The sequence below is a fragment of the Ambystoma mexicanum genome, chromosome 6q (genome assembly GCF_040938575.1).
Source record: "Ambystoma mexicanum isolate Mex_15411 chromosome 6q, UKY_AmexF1_1, whole genome shotgun sequence".
Classification (NCBI taxonomy): domain Eukaryota; kingdom Metazoa; phylum Chordata; class Amphibia; order Caudata; family Ambystomatidae; genus Ambystoma; species Ambystoma mexicanum.
Window position 1 is genome coordinate 1086128347 of NC_090937.1, and position 18492 is coordinate 1086146838.

The 18492-nt window shown below is 45.0% G+C and overlaps 1 protein-coding gene across 11 annotated transcripts in view; it reads left to right on the top strand.

Moving 5' to 3' along the window:
- Positions 1 to 18492, top strand: part of CLOCK (clock circadian regulator) — a 2930945-nt gene that overhangs the window by 1221630 nt on the left and 1690823 nt on the right. The window lies entirely within an intron of this gene.

The window sequence follows — 18492 nt, forward strand, 5'->3', positions numbered from 1 at the left end:
ATTGAAAAGGAATACGTTATTTTACAAGGTAAATAGCAATCATTCTTTAAGCATCTCTATATGTACATAGAAGGATGCAGAATCTTTCTGAAATATATAATTAACAACCAAAATATGATGAGGTATCAAGAGCACGGATATATTCCCCTTTTGGTATACTTGAAATATCTGACTTTTTGTGACAACTGCCATTACGGAGTGCCGCATTGAATGATGTTCTCTTTCTGAATGTCTTAGTCTCAAAGAATGTAGATGTTAAAGAGATGTTTAAATCTAAAAAGTCAATACAGGTGTCACTAATTGTATGCGTGAATTGTACTCCCCAATCATTTGAATTTAAGAAATTAAAAAAATTCATCAAACACTCTACTGTACCCGACCACACTATGATAACATCATCTATAAATTGTTTCCACAAATGTACGTGTGGTAGAAACTCCAAGTATAAACACGCAAATTCATGCTCAAAATGATGCATAAATAAATTCACCACAGCTGGCGCAAAACTGGCTCCCATTGCCATCCCAATAAATTGTTTATAATAAACATTATTGAAAAGGAATACGTTATTTTGCAAGGTAAATAGCAATCATTCTTTAAGCATCTCTATATGTACGTAGAAGGATGCAGAATCTTTCTGAAATATATAATTAACAACCAAAATATGATGAGGTATCAAGAGCATGGAGTAGCAGTGTGGTATCTTCCCCAACGAGTTCAGACATAGAAAGTGATTCAGATAGACAGACAACATATCCTACAAATACTGAACCTAGTGTGGCAACTACGTCTAATATTCCGGATGAAGTAGTACCTTCACCTTTTTAGAACAGATCAGACGGTTTGACGGGCATCTATGAAACAATTCAGGTTTCAGATACCTGTCATTTCAAATATATCAACACCAGGCACAAATCAAATGGCAGCAGGGGCGGCCAGCATCGCCAGCGGAAACGCCCCACTGTTACCTTGCAGAGTGACGAGAGCGTCACAACAGCAACAACTTCAGACACAGAGCAGGTAGATCTGGTCTGTAATTTAAGTACATATCGACTCTCTCCAGAAGAACACGCCATTCTCAACAAGGGTTTGTCATTTTCCCCCTAACGGTTTAAAAATGTTGTAGGGATACAAATAGACCTATTTAAATGTATTCATAAACTAAAACTTTAAAACAATTTCTCCACACAGGTAGGGACCTTTAGAGCCAAACCTACTGCACCACCACTGGCAGAAATGTCTTTACAAACAATGCTAACCACTCATGTATTGGTTTCTCTAGAAGATAGAAGTCAGGACCATGAAACCAGTGTGCTGGATATGCTTCTAGATTTGAATATTGAACAACATAATTTAAATATTAAAGAACTTACAAAAAAATACAGATTTACTCCTGTATTTCCTAGTGCCAACATTGATACATTCCATCAAGCAGTTATCAAGGATGTTCATGGTTTGTCCGACAAGGCAAAATTGCAAAAATGTTTGAATTTGAATGCTCTTGAAACAACAGCAATCAGAAAAACGAGCATCCAACACCGAGCTAATAATTAAGGAAGCAAATAAGGGAGGCAACGTGATCGTTATGAATAAACAAGATTAGATACAAATGGGACTCAATCATTTGAACTCAGCAGGATGTTATCAAGCTTTGCCTGCTAATCCATTAAATGACCCTAAGGCAGCAGTGTCGATACTCACACAACAATGGCATATGAAAGGGATTCTAACAGACGTTGAAAGGCAATTTCTATTGGTAGATGGACCAACTATGCCCACTATTTACTTCCTCCCTAAAATCCATAAGGGATTTGAATGCATTCCAGAAGGGAGACCAATAGTTAATGGGAAAGGAGGCATATTAGAACCATTATCATTGTATATTAATAAATGTTTGTTACCCGTAGTGTCAACTATGTTAGAGGCACGATGCATGTACTGCATATTTTCCAAAAGTTACCAGTTCATCCCAACCTCTTATTGGTTACACTGGATGTGAAAGCCCTCTACACTTCTATTGATCACCATAGAGCAATTGAAAGTGTTAATTATATATTTCGGAAACATTCTGCTTCCTTCTATGTACATATAGAGATGCTTAAAGAATTATTGCTATTTACCTTGCGTAATAACGTCTTCCTTTTCAATAATGTTTATTATAAACAATTGATTGGGATAGCAATGGGAGCCAGTTTTGCGCCAGCTTTGGCAAATTTATTTATGCATCATTTTGAGCAAGAATTTGCGTTTTTGAACTCTGTATTTCTACCACACGTACATCATAATTCAATGCGGTACTGGTAGTTGTCACAAAAAGTCAGTTATTTCAAATATACCAAAAGGGGAATATATCCGTGCAAGAAGAAACTGCACCAGTACAGATGACTTTGTGTCAGAATGTGAATTTATCAGTAAAAGATTTCTTGCTAGAGGCTACCAGCAAGGATTATTGGACAAGGGTCAGAAAGAAGTGAGGAGTATGGATAGAGTCGATTTGTTAACTCGAAAGGTTTGTGTCTCCACCAATCAATTAAATAAATTGAGACTTATCACTAGATACAGTGCGGATAGTCATAAAATCTATACTGTGGTCAAGAGACACTGTCATCTACTACAATTAGACAAAGATTTACTTAAGCGGCTGGATCCACCTCCCAGTATTATATATAGTAAAGCATGCACACTTAAGAATATATTGTGTCCTTCTTTCATGTACAATCCAACTTTGGAAACTAGAATTGTGAATTTTGGAACGATCAGTAACTTTTATGTTGACTCATTTATTGATTGTAATTCAAAATATGTGGTGTATTATCTGCGTTTGTGGTATTCCCTACATAGGGAGTACTATTAGGCCCCTGAAGATAAGGATTCGAGAACATTTGTCTACAATTTCTAACCAAGAAGCAAAATATTTGTTAGCCACAAACTGGCAAAATATCCATTAAATGGATAATACAAACGAGATACCCTTTGTAGGATTGGCAAAGTTAACATTACCACAAAGATTGGGAAACTTAGAACTTAAACTAAGACAATTGGAAGCACGTTTGATTTGCCAATACGGAACAGTGTCTACTGGTGTAAACACTGACCATGAATTGTCTGTCTTCTTATGATTGGCATTCACAGAGGTGTAAGAATAACAATCAAATGTGGAATTTCATTTCAAGTCAAATAAGAAAAGGGAATAATCTTTCAATAAGACTAAATGAGTTAAATATATTTGTCCCTTACCGTCAAATGATGTAATGTAAGAGTATTCAGATCCCATGAAATATATGGAATATTGGCGCTTTATGGGATACAACATTATGCACTATTTTACAGTGTCTCTTGTGTCAAGAATGAGGTTATGAATGTATTACAAATTAATCTTATTCCAATTTAACCAGTGGTATTTATTATGTAGATTGTATAAGTTATGTTGAGTGGAATTTGTCACACCAACGCTCTAGAAGGTTTTTGTTTGAGAGGATATGGCCAGGTAACATGATATATATGAGTAACACATTTTAGGCCGAGGCGGACATGTACCTCACGTCTGTAGTGAAGAATTGGACATAAAACACTAAGAAACGCTATCATTGGTTGCTCATGAATTGTCAATATGTATTGTCAGACCGTGCAATATTTACTAGGTGTGAGGTGCTTAGATAATATGGACAAAGGAACATTTCACCATGACAAGGGCGTTATTGGGTCAGGAACAGAGTTCAGATGTATGACTGGCTTATTTACAGAGTAGATTAAATGGTAGGATCAAGTTTGTCATTTGAGTTAATGCATGTATCGGCTTGCTAATTGGTGCATGGATGATTAGATACACCGTGTGAATTAATAATCCAATAGATGTCATCAATATTATGTAAAAACTAAGGATTACGGTTCAGAACTACATATTGTTATGACAACAGCATTATTTGACCAGAAGCAGCGCTCAGTTGGAGGATTGGTTTAGCAATTGAGTAGAGGGAACAGTTCAACTTCTTACAAAACAGTCACGCCCCCGCGGCTATGCACGTCTCAACGTAACCGCTCAGCGTACTCAGACGTGTGTTGCCGGAGTTCGCTCAGGGTTTTCTTCCGGGTCATGTTTCCCGAATCCTTGAATCCTTTTCCTTTTCTAATCCCCTTCCTTGAACTTACCCTACTGTGTCTTTTTCCTGGATCTCCTTCTGTGCTCGGGTCACAGTGTTCCGTGTCCCCAAGTTCGGATACAATTGCTTCCTGGTTCCCGGTCCTGGAAATCTGAATGCTGCTTGGCGTAGGATTGCATCCTCACGCTGGAATCCAAAGACCTGCACACGGGCCCTTACAAATTCCAGACCGTGCGAAAGAAAGCATCCAAGAAAGTCGCAAGCAAGGAGAAACAGATGAGAAGGGGAGAGACTTGTGACAGATTGAGACGCCATAAAACCGATACAAATACAGAGATGGAAGCCGCAGTTCAAGACCTCATGCGAGGTATGCAGGAATTGACCACTGAAGTCCAGAACTTTAAGGCAGAGAACGCTGCATTAAAGCAGCTAGTCTTGTCTCGTGAGTCTGCAGCTAAAGAAAGTGTCTTGTTGGGTGGAGTAGTAGACAAATACGATGGCTCTTCAAAGACCCTCCGTGCCTTCCTTGATTCGTGTTTGGTGCATTTTACCTTCAAGCCATACTATTTTTCCACCGCTAGAGCAAAGGTGGGATTCATGATCTCACATCTCACTGGTAACCCCCTGACCTGGGCAACTTCCCTTGTAAATTAGGGCGACGCCCTCCTGGATTATTATGACAGGTTCGTGGAAGCCTTAAAAGCCATGTTTGATCGCCCAGAGCTAGTTTAAAGCGCTCAAGAAAGACTACTTGAATTTCAACAAGGGTCTCAGGATATGCTTAATTATGTGACCCACTTTAAACAACTAGTAAAAGAGGCTGATTGGTTCCAAGAAGCCAGTTTCACCCTCTTTTGAAGGGGCCTAAATGAAGAAATAAAGGATGAGTTAGCTAGGGTAGCTCGCCCAAGCTCCTTCCAAGCCCTCATGGATCTCTCCCTACAAATCGATTTTCGGATCCAGGAAAGAAAGGCAGAGAAAAGAAAGTCTAAGTCAACACCCCAAAAGGCTGCCACAGACTACCCATACAAACCAGAACCCGTTACATCTCCAACCTCAGACTCTGAGCCCATGCAACTAGGGGCCTTTCGTGGACCCATTACCTCACAAGAAAGGATGCGTCGGATTCATAATGGACTGTGCATGTACTGTTCCTCCGATAAACACCTTGTGAGAGAGTGCCCTATCGCTCCACCTCAGCGTTCGGGAAACGCCAGCTCCCGATCCTAAGTGGGGCACAGTTTCGGGAGAAAGCGGTCTGCTCCTCATCAATTCCATCCTTGAACTCTCCTGGACAAAACAATCTTGTGGTTCTACAGGCATTCCTATCGCCTTCTAAGAAAGAATCCTACCCCATCCTGGCATTAGTGGACTGCGGAGCCATGGGCATATTCATAGATCATGATTGGGTCACTAGTTATAATATTCCCCCATGAAACACGAGAGACTATGCAACCAGTGGAAGCCATTGATGGTAGACCCTTATCTTCAGGACCTATAACCCTTCAAACCAAAGAGATTCTTCTTTCAATAAACCACGACCAAGAAAGGATTAAATTTGATATCATAAGATCTGCCCATTACCCTATGGTTCTAGGCATGCCCTGGTTACAGAAGCACAACCCCTATATCAATTGGGCAGCAGGCTCATTGTTTCTTGGTTCAGAACACTGTATGTCTCATTGTTTGTCACTTACCACCTTACCAAATTCCTCCGAAGACTCCCAGGAAACCCAACAATTACCAGTTACGGTCTCTAACGTCATCCGGATTCCCCAGGCCTGCCAGGCATACTCAGATGTGTTTTCAACTGCTATTGTTCAAACTCTACCACCCCACAGACCTGAGGATTGTGCCATTGACACTGAGCCATCAGCAGTCATACCCTTTGGAAGAATGTTTATTCTATCCGAACCTGAAAAAAGGGCCCTCTGGGAATACCTAGACACCAATTTGGAAATTGGAACTATTCGACCACCCAAGTCCCCAGCGGGAGCTTCCCTCTTCTTCGTTCCGAAGAAGGATTCCAAGGAACTTAGGCCATGTTTGGATTACTGTGGCCTTAATCAATGCACTCTCAAGGACCGTTATCCATTACCTCTCATCTCGGACATCCTGAAAGCAGTGAGAGGTGCAGTCATCTTCACAAAACTAGATCTCAGGGGTGCCTTCCATTTTATTCGTATAAAAGAAGATGATGAATGGAAGACAGCCTTTAGAACACCCTTTGGCCATTTCGAATACTTGGTCATGCCCTTCGGACTTGCAAATGCCCCTGCAATTTTCCAACGCTTTATGGATAGAGTCTTTTCTGACATGTTGTTCCTCTTCGTCATTGTATATTTAGACGACATACTGATTTACTCCCAAGGACCATCGAAAACATGAAGAGCACGTCAAGGCAGTTTTACAACGCTTACGAGAACATAAGCTCCTTGCCAAACCTGAGAAATGTCTTTTCCATGTACCAACTGTTCATTATCTCGGGTTCGTCCTTAGCCTGAAGGGGATTGGAATGGATTCTTCCAAGCTTGACTCCATTTTATCATGGCCTGTTCCAACCACTGTAAAACAAATTCAATCCTTCCTGGGGCTGGCTAACTTCTACAGGAAATTCATACCCGCATTCTCTGAGATTGTGCACCCCATTGTCACACTATTAAAGAAAGAAACCCCTTACACTGGACTTCAGCTCAAGACTCAGCGTTTCAACGACTGAAATCGGAGTTTACAAAAGCGCCCATCCTAGCTCAACCCGACACTAACTGTCCCTTCCTTGTTGAGACTGATTCATCCAATTACGCCATCGGAGCAGTCCTGAAACAGGAACTTGACGACAAGTTAGAACACCCCATTGCATATCTATCCCGCACCTTGACTCCCAGTGAAAACCACTATTCCGTCCTGGAGAAGGAATTGTTAGCCATTCGTCAAGCCTTTACTGATTGGCGTCAGCTCCCGCCAAACACCCGGTACAAGTCCATACGGACCATCAGAATCTTCAAGTCCTACAATCCCTGGAGTGCAGAAACAGCCGTGAAGCCCGTTGGGCCTTCTTTTTTGCCCAATACTAATGTCAAATCCATCACTTTCCTGGAACACATGACATCATAGCCGATACCTTATCCAGGCGTCCTGATTATGAACCCCTTGAGGACCGAACCTTTCCTAAAATGTTTCCCAACACAATATTCGTTGCTCAAGCAGTTACTCTCCTGGAGGATATTCACGCCCAAACTCAGTCCTCTGAACCCTGGAAGGAGTTCAAGAGAAACAATCGGTGGAATCTCAAAACAAAGGACGGATACCTATTCAAGGATACTCGGCTGCTTATTCCCACTCCTGGGCTGCGACAAAGAATCACAAACTTATGCCATGATACTTCCATTCAGGACACAGTGGCATCACCAATACCTTTCCGTCTCGTACAAAGACAATTCTGGTGGCCAAGGATGAAGGATGACATAAAGACCTATGTCCAGACTTGTGCAGTCTGTAATCAAAACAAACATCATAATAAAAAACCAGCAGGTCTCCTACACCAACCAGCACTACCAACGAGACCCTGGGAAATCATTGCTACGGATTTTATCGTGGAACTACCTTCTTCCAGAGGCTACACAACTATAATGATTACCATTGATTTGTTCACACATATGGCTCATTTTACACCTCTATACAAACTACCATCCTCATCTGAACTTGCTGGGGTATTTTTAGAACACATATTCCGGCTTCATGGACTACCTTCCAAAATCATTTCTGACAGAGGACCCCAGTACATATCACAGTTTTGGAAACAGTTATGTCGGATATTGGGGATTCAACGTGCCTTGTCTTCGGGCTATCATCCACAGAACAATGGAGCTACTGAACGAGTAAACCAAACCCTGGAACAGTATCTTCGCTGCTTCACCACCAAGGTTCAGGATGATTGGTCACTCTTGATCTCTGTGGCCGAATTCGCTTACAACAATTCGGATCATTCTGCTATCAAGACCAGTCCCTTCTTTTGTAGCCAAGGATTTCATCCTTCAGTCCTACCCTCTGTTCTCCCACATCCTACCCCAGTTCCTACAGTTGATTCCTGGATTGAAACACTGATCACTGTACACAAAGAGGCTAAGGAACACCTTGAAAAGGCCCGAAGAAACATTACACAATATGCAGAGTCCAAAAGAAGGCCTAGTCCTTCCAATTCACTAAGGCGATAAGGTCTGGTTATCCTCAAAACTCCTTTGTCGTCACCTGCAACCAAATAAATTGGCTCCCAGGTATTTTGGACCTTTTTCTATAAAGGAAATTGTCAATCCAGTGGCCTTTCGACTCCACCAACCAGAATCATGGAAAAAGATTCATCCAGTCTTCCACACTTCTTTGTTAAAACCATATATACAGCCTTCTCGAACTGCTCCAAGATCTACCCCAGTGATTGTCGATAACCAACTCGAATATGATGTCTCTAGAATTTGTGACTCTAGGTACCGTTGTGGGCAACTGCAGTATTTGGTCGAGTGGAAAGGGTATCCTCCTAGTGAGCGCACTTGGAATCCTGTCTCAAATATGAATGCCCCTCGGCTAATACGAAGACTTCATCTCATCCACCCAGGCAAACCCAGAGGTGCCGGGCTTCAGAGGAGGCATACTGTCATGAACCGCCGATTGCATCCATTCTGGTCATCGTGGTCCCTGACTCGTAGAGGACTGAATTCCGTGATCCTTCCAACATGGCCTTCTGGTGTGGAACGCAGCTTACCAGCCTTTACGCGCTACGTTCAACTTCCTACAAAACAGTCACGCCCCCGCGGCTCTGCGCGTCTCAACGCTACCGCTCAGCATACTCAGATGTTTGTTGCCGGAGTTCGCTCAGGGTTTTCTTCTGAGTCCTGTTTCCCGAATCCTTGAATCCTTTTCCTTTTCTAATCACCTTCCTTGAACTTACCCTACCATGCCTTTTTTTCCTGGATCATCTTCTGTGCTCGGGTCACGGCGCTCCGTGTCCCCGATTTCGGATACAATTGCTTCCTGGTTCCCGGTCCTGGAAATCTGAATGCTGCTTGGCGTAGGATTGCATCCTCATGCTGGAATCCGAAGACCTGCACACGGGCCTTTACAAATTCCGGACCGTGCGAAAGAAAGCATCCAAGAAAGTCGCAAGCAAAGAGAAACAGGTGAGAAGGGGAGAGACTTGTGACACAGGCATCTGGTTTACCGCAATTGCAAAGATAAATAGGTAAAACATTAACTTCTATGTTTCATGGTGTTTAAATAATGTTTTTGCCCTAACATACTGGCAAGGTCAGAGATATTAGAGAATTACATGTGTTTCTTTATTTGTGATTTAGACAGACATTTTGAATATGTTGAAGGCTAAATAGCACGTATACATATATCTTTCAGACACGAGAAGGGCAACTTTACACCCACCTTGAATATTAATAGGTGAGTGACTTTCTATTTGGCCAAACACTGCAGGGCAGCTTAAATCGATAGGCCTCTGACCCCCTTGGCTCAAAGTGACACATGGGGAATAAATATCCTTATGGATCAGTAGTTTGCATTTATGTATGGGACCCTCGTCAGTTTTATATTTTGTTTGTTTTAGATTCGAGGTTGTTTACAAGAGTATGTAAGATATACTAGTCTTATGTAATTGTTTGATATTTTGTTTGTTTTAGATTCGAGGTTGTTTACAAGAGTATGTAAGATATACTAGTCTTATGTAATTGTTTGATTTAATGTGACACATCTCATGATAATTATTATTAATACTATGTAACAACTAGATAATTACTTTTATATTTCCTTTTTCTTGTTTGTGTTTCTTAGTATCTCTACTCCTTGTTTTTTCATTTTTTTTTCATGTGCCTTTTGATTTATGCGTAACCATGTGAATTTCTTTTGCTCTTTGGATGGTGTTGTAATGTAAAATCATAACTATATTATAATGTGTTTGTTTACCAATCTTGGCATCAATCATTAGAATATGTTAATTCATTGGCATGCAACCTTTGTGCCACACGGTTTGTTCTGACCTGGTGTTTTCTGTGTATAAAATTTTATTTTAACTTCTGATGTAACATGATATATAATGCCACAGCCTCAGAAGAAGAGCTGTTGCTCGAAACACGTGTCAGGCTGACTCAGAGTTGAACTCAACCTTTGCCACCAAGCATTAAACAAGAATTTGTACATATGCGCAGTGTGAATATATCATTGTTTTTATTGGTTACTTAATGGTGGTGGTCTGCGCAGTAAACCCTGCAAATTGTTACATTCACCTGCTGCCACCTGTCCCTGAACCAATATATACACCTAATTTGGTACATTACCTGACTGTATGAGCGCTTGGGATTCCAGTCTTTCTCTGCTCCCTTGTTCTGCTTTCATATAAAAATGCAAGTACATCTTGCCTCTTTTGCGAAATTTTCCCCAATATGCTACCATGAGATTCAGGGTGCAATCCTCTTAAGGTAGGGAAGGGCATCTATATGCAAGAAGAATACCCTATTAGTTCACTTAAACCCAATGTATGGTATAATATCGAATTATTGTGAAGTGTCATTACCTGAGGTTAATAGGCGGCAAAGATTTGCCGCGAAATGGCCGCCGTAATATGTGAAACGCTGGTTGTGACGCGATGGCGTCACATGTAACGTGACACGATGATGTCATCATGTCACGCCTACTGTCCCCACGTCATAGACATTTATGGGTACAATCCACAGAGTGTTTTGACAATAGCGTCACCGCTAAGTAAGCCTATTGTTTCACGTGGGTCATGGTGATGACATGTGGTGGAATGGCTATAAAGTAGAATGACTCTAAAGGGAAGTAAGCCCAACTACAAGGGGTACCTTAATAGTGGATGTCTCAATAGGAGCTAATATAGGACACAATAAGTGTATATTAGTATGGGATCATGTCAGTAATGATTAAAGGGTAATATCGTTCAATGTTCCAAAAGGTAACCCTGATGTTTGAATCCCAATAGGTTGGAAGGCTAACTCGAGGTCATTGAGCAAGCCTACCCCTTACATAAGCCGTAATAAGTATATTACATGCATGAGCTCTACATCATAACAATGAATGCCCATAGATTCTGATAACTTAACAATAAGGTACATGGTTGTATGCCTTATAGGGTATTCTATTCCACAAACTAAGTCCAAATATATGTCAACTCGTGGTGTTACAGGATTGTAAGGCAAATGCAATATCAGTTAGTAAATATTCTATCAACAAAGTAAACATCGAAACACAGTTTTCACCTTCGTTTAGCATAGATGGAATTAGGTCAAAATAAGATATGCTCAGAAACAATTATTTAAAATGCATGTAAATCTGTTACGCTCACCTGGTATCCACAGGGACGCCACCCAGCCGGGTTACTCACTGGTATGCTTCTCAGCTTTGCCCTGATGTGGTCTGCGGGGAAGGTTCTGCCTGAAAATACAGGAGGACTGTGTTCAAGACTGACCGACTGGGGTAAGTATCCTGCCTCCACCCCCGTATGATTTCAGTCCCTCTGGTGCCCTCTCCTCACCTTGTGGTAGAATTAGGCGTGCTCTCCGTCCTGCCTTCTTTGCAGGGGCGCGTTGTCTTTCATGGGTGAGTGCAGTCCAGTTACTTCACTGACGCTGGGCCGTTTAATATTGTTCAGGGAGGTCTTATTGCTGTTCTTTAGTTTTGTTGCTATCCTGCATGCCTTTCTTTGTTTAAAATGTCTCTTTTTCTCCCTTAGGTATGCAGAGCTTCAGCACAGCGAACTGGCTTAGTTGAGCCCCGCTGGTAAATGATGGCGCATTAAGAGCGCTATGATGCGGTAAGTAAGCGCTATGCGCAAAGCTGCAAAGTTTTGCCTTTGCTAACTTGTTTTCCTTCCTTGTAGGTCGCAGTGTTCTTCAGCGCGAGTGGAATGTCCGGAGTGGTGCCAGCCGAGAGGCGACCAGCCAGGTAAGCCTTTTGAGCAGTTCATAATTTGTAAATGTCTCTAATGCTTTCTTTAATGTTGCCTCTATCTTCCTCTTTCAGGTCATTCCGTCCGGGAGGCGTGCAGATTCGAGTAAGCTGTTCTCAGTAGCTGCGAGTGTTTAAAGATGAAGACTGCAGGTAAGATGCTGCTGCTAATGATGTTCCTTTTGTCTCCTTGCAGGTTCTGCTTCTCGGGAGGTTCGAGGGAATAGCTGGACACAGTGAGCGTCACGTTGCAAGCTGCAAAGTAACGCAAAGCGTGTAGTCTTGCTCCGGTGTGGTTTAAATAGCCCCCACAAAATAGTCCATGTAAAGTAGTCCCTAGGCTACCACACCCAAAACACTAGACCGCATAGCTTGGTTCTTATGAACCAAGCTATGTGGATGCCTCCATGTTGGCTGACAATACAATAAAGTAGTTCCCAAGCACATTGTTTTTCATGGTATATGAGCATGGTGCCATAGGCGCCAGGACTGGCCACATGAGGGCTTTTGAAGAGGATGCCAGGCTCTAGAGGCCCGAGTCCTGACTTCACCTGGCCAATGGGTTTGCCAGAGGGGGTTTTGGGCGAGGGTTGTGACAAAATCTCAACCTTCTGATACAATCCAATGCTGTACATAGTCGGGTAATTAATGTGAAATCTAATCTGCATGGTTCATTCACCTGTCTTCAGAAATGGGTTAAAGGGTCATGTTTTGGAGCAGCACTAGGGGGCGCACAAATGATCGCAACCTCCCTATAAGCTCTGCCCCCATAGGTCCCAAAAGTGTCTTGAGCCACCACTTGTGGACCCCCCCTCTGAAAAATGGTGCGCGATTGTTGTGTGAATATATCCCCCCTGCTGAAAGAAACCCAGTGGAAAATGGTGAGTAATAAGCCGAGATACACGCAGTAGAAACTGAGATTGCTGGTGGCGGGCTGCTGCGATGGAGACAGATGAAATCGGAAGCATGGTGTCATACGCAGCTGTGGAGGAGGGCCCAGCGTGAAACTTGGACGGCTCCGGGAGACATTGAGGCCATCAGAGGCGGCCGAGAGCGGAGGCATTGGTCCCAAAGTGGAATCGGACTTCAACACTTCGCAATGTGATGCCCGCGATCTTCCATGGCAGGACGCGGAAGGGGCAGCATCAAAGCCCGAAGGTGGTACCCCAGCAGAGCATCGTCAGAAAGAAGGTAGGCCTCGTAGGCCCTGACGGGCTCCCGCACCGACCCCTCCCCTCTGTTTGACTCATCCCGGGAGCGCGTTGGTCGGAGGCGACCCGCCGCAGGAGTGGAGTGCACCGAATCAGCCCAGCGGACGTGCGTGGATCTGGTGCACTGAGCCCCCTCAGCCCGCCGATTAAGCTGGGGACTAGCTGGCCGGATTCTTCCTCATCGCGGCCGCACAGAGTACGCCACTAAGACGTATGGAAAACAATACAATCTGAGGCTGAGGCACTCTTCATTACGCGCAACACCGAGAGATACCCTGAGATCACTCCCGGTGGTGGCCCGCCCACGTAATCCACACCCCGCCGAACACCTTCGAAGCTAGAACTGCATTACTACAAACACTCCATATGGTGGGGGAAATCACCCGGCGATGCCCCCTGACCTCCCTCTGCCTTCCAAATCATGCCAGTAGGTGCAGCTACCTGCAGATCTTCTTGGCCCAGTGGGGGTCCAAAGTTCTTCCGGCCTCACTCCCATAACGGACCACAAGTGTACGGGGTGCTCTGGCATTCAGAGTTACGCACTCCCAGCGTGCAACAGTAAAAAGACATCAAATGACTTGTGCGGGAGCCTGAGGACCCCAATGAACTCATAACGCCAACGAATAAAGGGCACATATACTGAGACATTCCTGGAATCATTCGGAAGCCTTGCAGCACTCTCCACATCGTAAGGCGATTCAACCACCAAGGTGAGTTCCCCAGTCCATTGAAGAGATAAAGCTGATAGAAGCATACAACAATCCCATTTTAACATTCTAAAGAACGTATTGACACCCGAAGCATATGGGTTCAGGGACTTGTGTTGCATGAAAAAAGGTCCACGGCGTGCACCACCCAAAGAAATTGAGCCCTTTATGTGACGGGGAACAAGGCCCATCAAGAGTCAGGAAAATAAGCACCACCTGCACACTCCACGGAATCTTCCGAATGACGCACATCCATTGGGTTCCACGCTGAGTGCTGATCAGAGATCACTCTGAGAACTACCCGTCGGGTTGGTCCCCCGTAACCGGGGCGTGTGCCCTCCTCTGAGATCATCGACATTTTTGACCTTCGGTAAACAGCTCCCAGTGCTTCAAGCTGGCCCTTGGGGGGCCACAATCGAAAGGGGCCCACCTATTCACCGTGAGGAACTGATTTGAAACCCCCAGCGACCTGTTCCACCGTCTCCTCATGTCCACAATAAATCCCCCTTCAATCAGACCACCATTGAGTGACCCAGTCCAACATTAATTCCAGTGTTTTGAAGGGTTGGGCCCTCACAAAGTGAGGTGTGTGCCCTCCTCAAAACCCAGCACCAGAAGAGTGACGAGATCAGAGCCCACCGCCGGAGGAAGGTTTACGTTGAGATTAAGACCGGCAACAAACTGTATGAGCTGGGAGTGAGTTGGAGTGCCCAGACTAATGTGAAAACATAATAGAGGGATCCGACAACCTATGAACCATCGAACTCAATACGACCAACACATGGACACACGCCAAAAGCTGACTCGATACTGCTACACCCCGCATCACCCTGAAACAGTCTCCTGCTTGGAATAGACAATGGCGGTGTCAGAAGCGGAAGCAGCTGCAACCAAAGCTGACGTGGCAGCGATTCTCAGCGAGATGAAAAGCATGAAGGCAGATATTGGGGGAAAGATTGACAGGATAACACATAGCATTGACAAACATGAGGAAAGGCTCGATAGAGTAGAGTACAATCAAACTTCCCTCGACACTCTTGAGTCCCAAACGGACCAGAGGCTTGCAGACATAGAAACTAGAGAAGAGGAATTTCGCCTGTAGATGGACGATTTGTAAAATCGTGAAAGGCGAAACAACCTCCGGATCTTCGGCATACCGAACAGGACTTGAAAAAGACTTTCCACGCGATCCTGAAAATTCTATTTGATGACGACTCAGTGGATGAACCAAAGATTGACCGTATACACAGAGTGGGTGGAGCACTAACGGGACTGAAGACGGTCTTAGTGCGGTTTCATAATTACGCCGATAGAGCAAGAATTCTTGATAAGGCCAAGAGCACCCCTCAACTCCTTCTCGACACAGCAAGAGTGACCATTTTTCAAGACCTATCTGTCAAGCCTGCGCCGCTGGCGCACGCATTGGCAAACATCATGGACTACTTGGTACTCATTTATCCTTCTAATACTATTTGAACAACTCCTATTCACGCCTTGGTCTTTTAGTTCCATTTGCTCAACTTTGGTTCTTTCTTATTTTATTCAATTAACTACATTTACCATAATGCACCTGGCTACAGTCCTCAAATCCTGGCTATTCTCATTCATCGTTATTGGGACCACAATCCCCAGAAGCCCTAGAGGCCAGTGCTGCTTCCACCTGCTCAGGACCAGAGAGGGAGGAGGCAGATTGTCTTCAGGTGTGCTGCTCCAGGTGCTGTCAATTAGCCTGCCTCAGAACAGGGCAGGGCTGTATATAAGCAGCTGCCTGCAGGAGCACAGTGTCTTGCATCTTGAGATCTCCCCGCTCCTGTTTGCCTTGACCCTCTACTTTGTATGCTGTTCCTGTTGCTGCATTATCCTGTTTTGATCCAGTGCCCTTTCCGGGCTCCCTGCCTTGCAGCCGATCACGCTCCACTGCCTTCTACCTACAGCCCTTGTTCTCTGGGCTTCCTGCCTTGCAGCCTACTACAGTCCTCTGCAGCCCTCTACAGTCAGCGGCCCTGCTCCTCTGGGTTCACTTCTTGCTGCCCTGCTCTTCTGTTCTCCTTGCCTTGCAGCCTGCCTCACTCCGGCTGCCTACAGTCCTTGTCCTCTGGGCTCCCTGCCCTGCAGCCTGCCTCACTCCGGCTGCCTACAGTCCTTGTCCTCTGGGCTCCCTGCCCTGCAGCCTGCCTCACTCCGGCTGCCTACAGTCCTTGTCCTCTGGGCTCCCTGCCCTGCAGCCTGCCTCACTCCGGCTTCCTACAGTCCTTGTCCTCTGGGCTCCCTACCTTGCAGCTTGCAACCCTCTGCTGTCTCCAAGCCGTTGTCCTCTGGGCTCCCTACCTTGCAGCCTGCACCTCTTCGCTGCCTACAGCCCTTGTCCTCTGGGCTCCTTCCTTGCAGCCTGCTCCCTCCGCTGCCTACAGCCCTTTTCCTCTGGGCTCCCTGCCTTGCGGCTTGCTACACTCCTCTGCCTTACAGCCTGTTTTACACTTAGCTGCCTACAGCCCTGCTCCTCTGGGCTCCCTACCTCACGGCCCTATTCTTTTGGGCTCTCTTTCTGTAGCCTAATACTAAACTCTCTCTGTCCTGTTCTTCTGGACTCCCTGCCTTGCAGCCTACTACAGTCCTCCGCAGTCCACTACAGTTTGCCTGCACCTAGTGCCACTCTTGACTGCAGACCTGCTTCCTACTTTTCAGCCCTTCTGTTTTCCTGACTGCTGCTCCCTTGTTCTCTTCCTTGAGTCCTCTGTACTCCACCTTAGGTTATCTATCTCAGTCTAACTGCCTTTCCTTCATTTCCCTCTGCTAGATTGCTCATTGACTTCCTTTTCGCTGGATATTTCTGTTCTTGTCTTCTCATGTGTCTTATGTAATCCCTTTGTACAGAGCTTGCCTGTTGGTTTCCGGCAGGCAATCTCTGCCCCTTCCCTTGTCGCGTTTTCAGTGTTACAAACACCCACTGCTGCTGTTCCCAGCCATGAGCATACAGCGTGGGCCTCTGTTATAGCAGTCTGTGCAGAAGGCTGGAGTTTCCTAAGGTTCGTGGAACACCCATTTCAGCATACACCCCAAGAGGGAATCCAGTTTGTTTGTACCTTTGTATCATTTGCCCCTTTTGGCTCACAGCTACAGTTTCCTACTCTTCTTTCTTGTTGAACTTCCTGCTGTGTGTGCTTATCTGCTACCTTACTTCAACACAGCCACCCAAATCCTACCTGGGTACCCTGTGCCACTCTTGACAGAGTGCCATTCCTGACACTATCCTCGCTCACCCTTGCCATGCAGAGAATGTGCATACCCTTAACCAAATGGCTGAAAGAAAGGGGAGTCCGATACCGCTTGGGGTACCCGTTCTCCCTCACGTTTAAATGGGAAGGAAATGCAGTGAAAACTGAGAAGGACATTAGAACTTGCACAGCAGACCTGGTGGGCAACCAGGCCAACAAACAGAACCCAGAAGAGGGTGGGACGTGAAGAGGACCGTCAAAGGAGCATCAAAGGACAGAGACGAAAGAAATTCCCGGGATCCAGGAAATATAAGAGGATGAATGCCTCCCCAGGTGTGGAACTCTGATGGAACTGGACATCAGACAACACTGAATAACGGATACGTAAATTCTAAGGATAATTGGTGTCATGGGCAGGGATGCCCTCAGGAGTTGTACTAGATCCAAGAGGGCGCCGATAACTCCGCATGCACCAAGGGATGTTCTCCAAAGAGGTTGCTGGACTCCGTAGGGAACACCCTGAAGGTAAACACAAAAGGGCTAATACCAGGCCCGGCCCAGACGCCCCGGGTTGGATGTAGAGGTACGGGGGAAGACAACTTTGAAACAATGTAAAGATTTGATTTGTTGTGTGAGCGGTGGTGTTCAGGGGGGCTCATTGTTTGATATGATATTTGAAGAAGGAACTGTGGGTTGCAAGATCCTCACTGCTGGTCCGGGACTGGCTTGGTGAAAATAACCAAGCTGGGTCAGACGCCGCCGAGGGGGGTAGGAAGGGGAGAGGTGTTCAGTAAAAGGGCCGGGCAGAGTCAAGGTTATTCCTAAATATGTTTAAGGAAGCAGAGAACCCAGTAGGAGAAGGCTGTATAAGGCCATCACACAAATGGAATAGATGGAGAAGTGGCTATGGCGGTACAATCTTCAGCTACTAGACCCGGATTGCTCAAGGCAGGCACACTCAATGTGAAAGGATTGAATTCACCCAATAAAAGATCCCTAGTATGTAGGGAATTTAAGAGAGCGCACCTGGATGTCTTTTCCTCAAGAGACCAAGTATGCACAGGGGGAAGAACACAAAGTTTTGAGCTCCAGGGTGGGTACCGAATATTGGAGGTTCTGGACCCCTGCGAAAGGCCGGGAGTATGCTTACTCGTGTGGAAGGGACTCCATTTTGAGATCACCAAGGTATGAGCTGACGTAGATGGGAGGGCCATAGTACTGATTGGCAGGATACACAATATTACCCTCACATTCGCTACACCCCTAACACGGGTCAATCCCGCTTCCTAAAACGCACAGT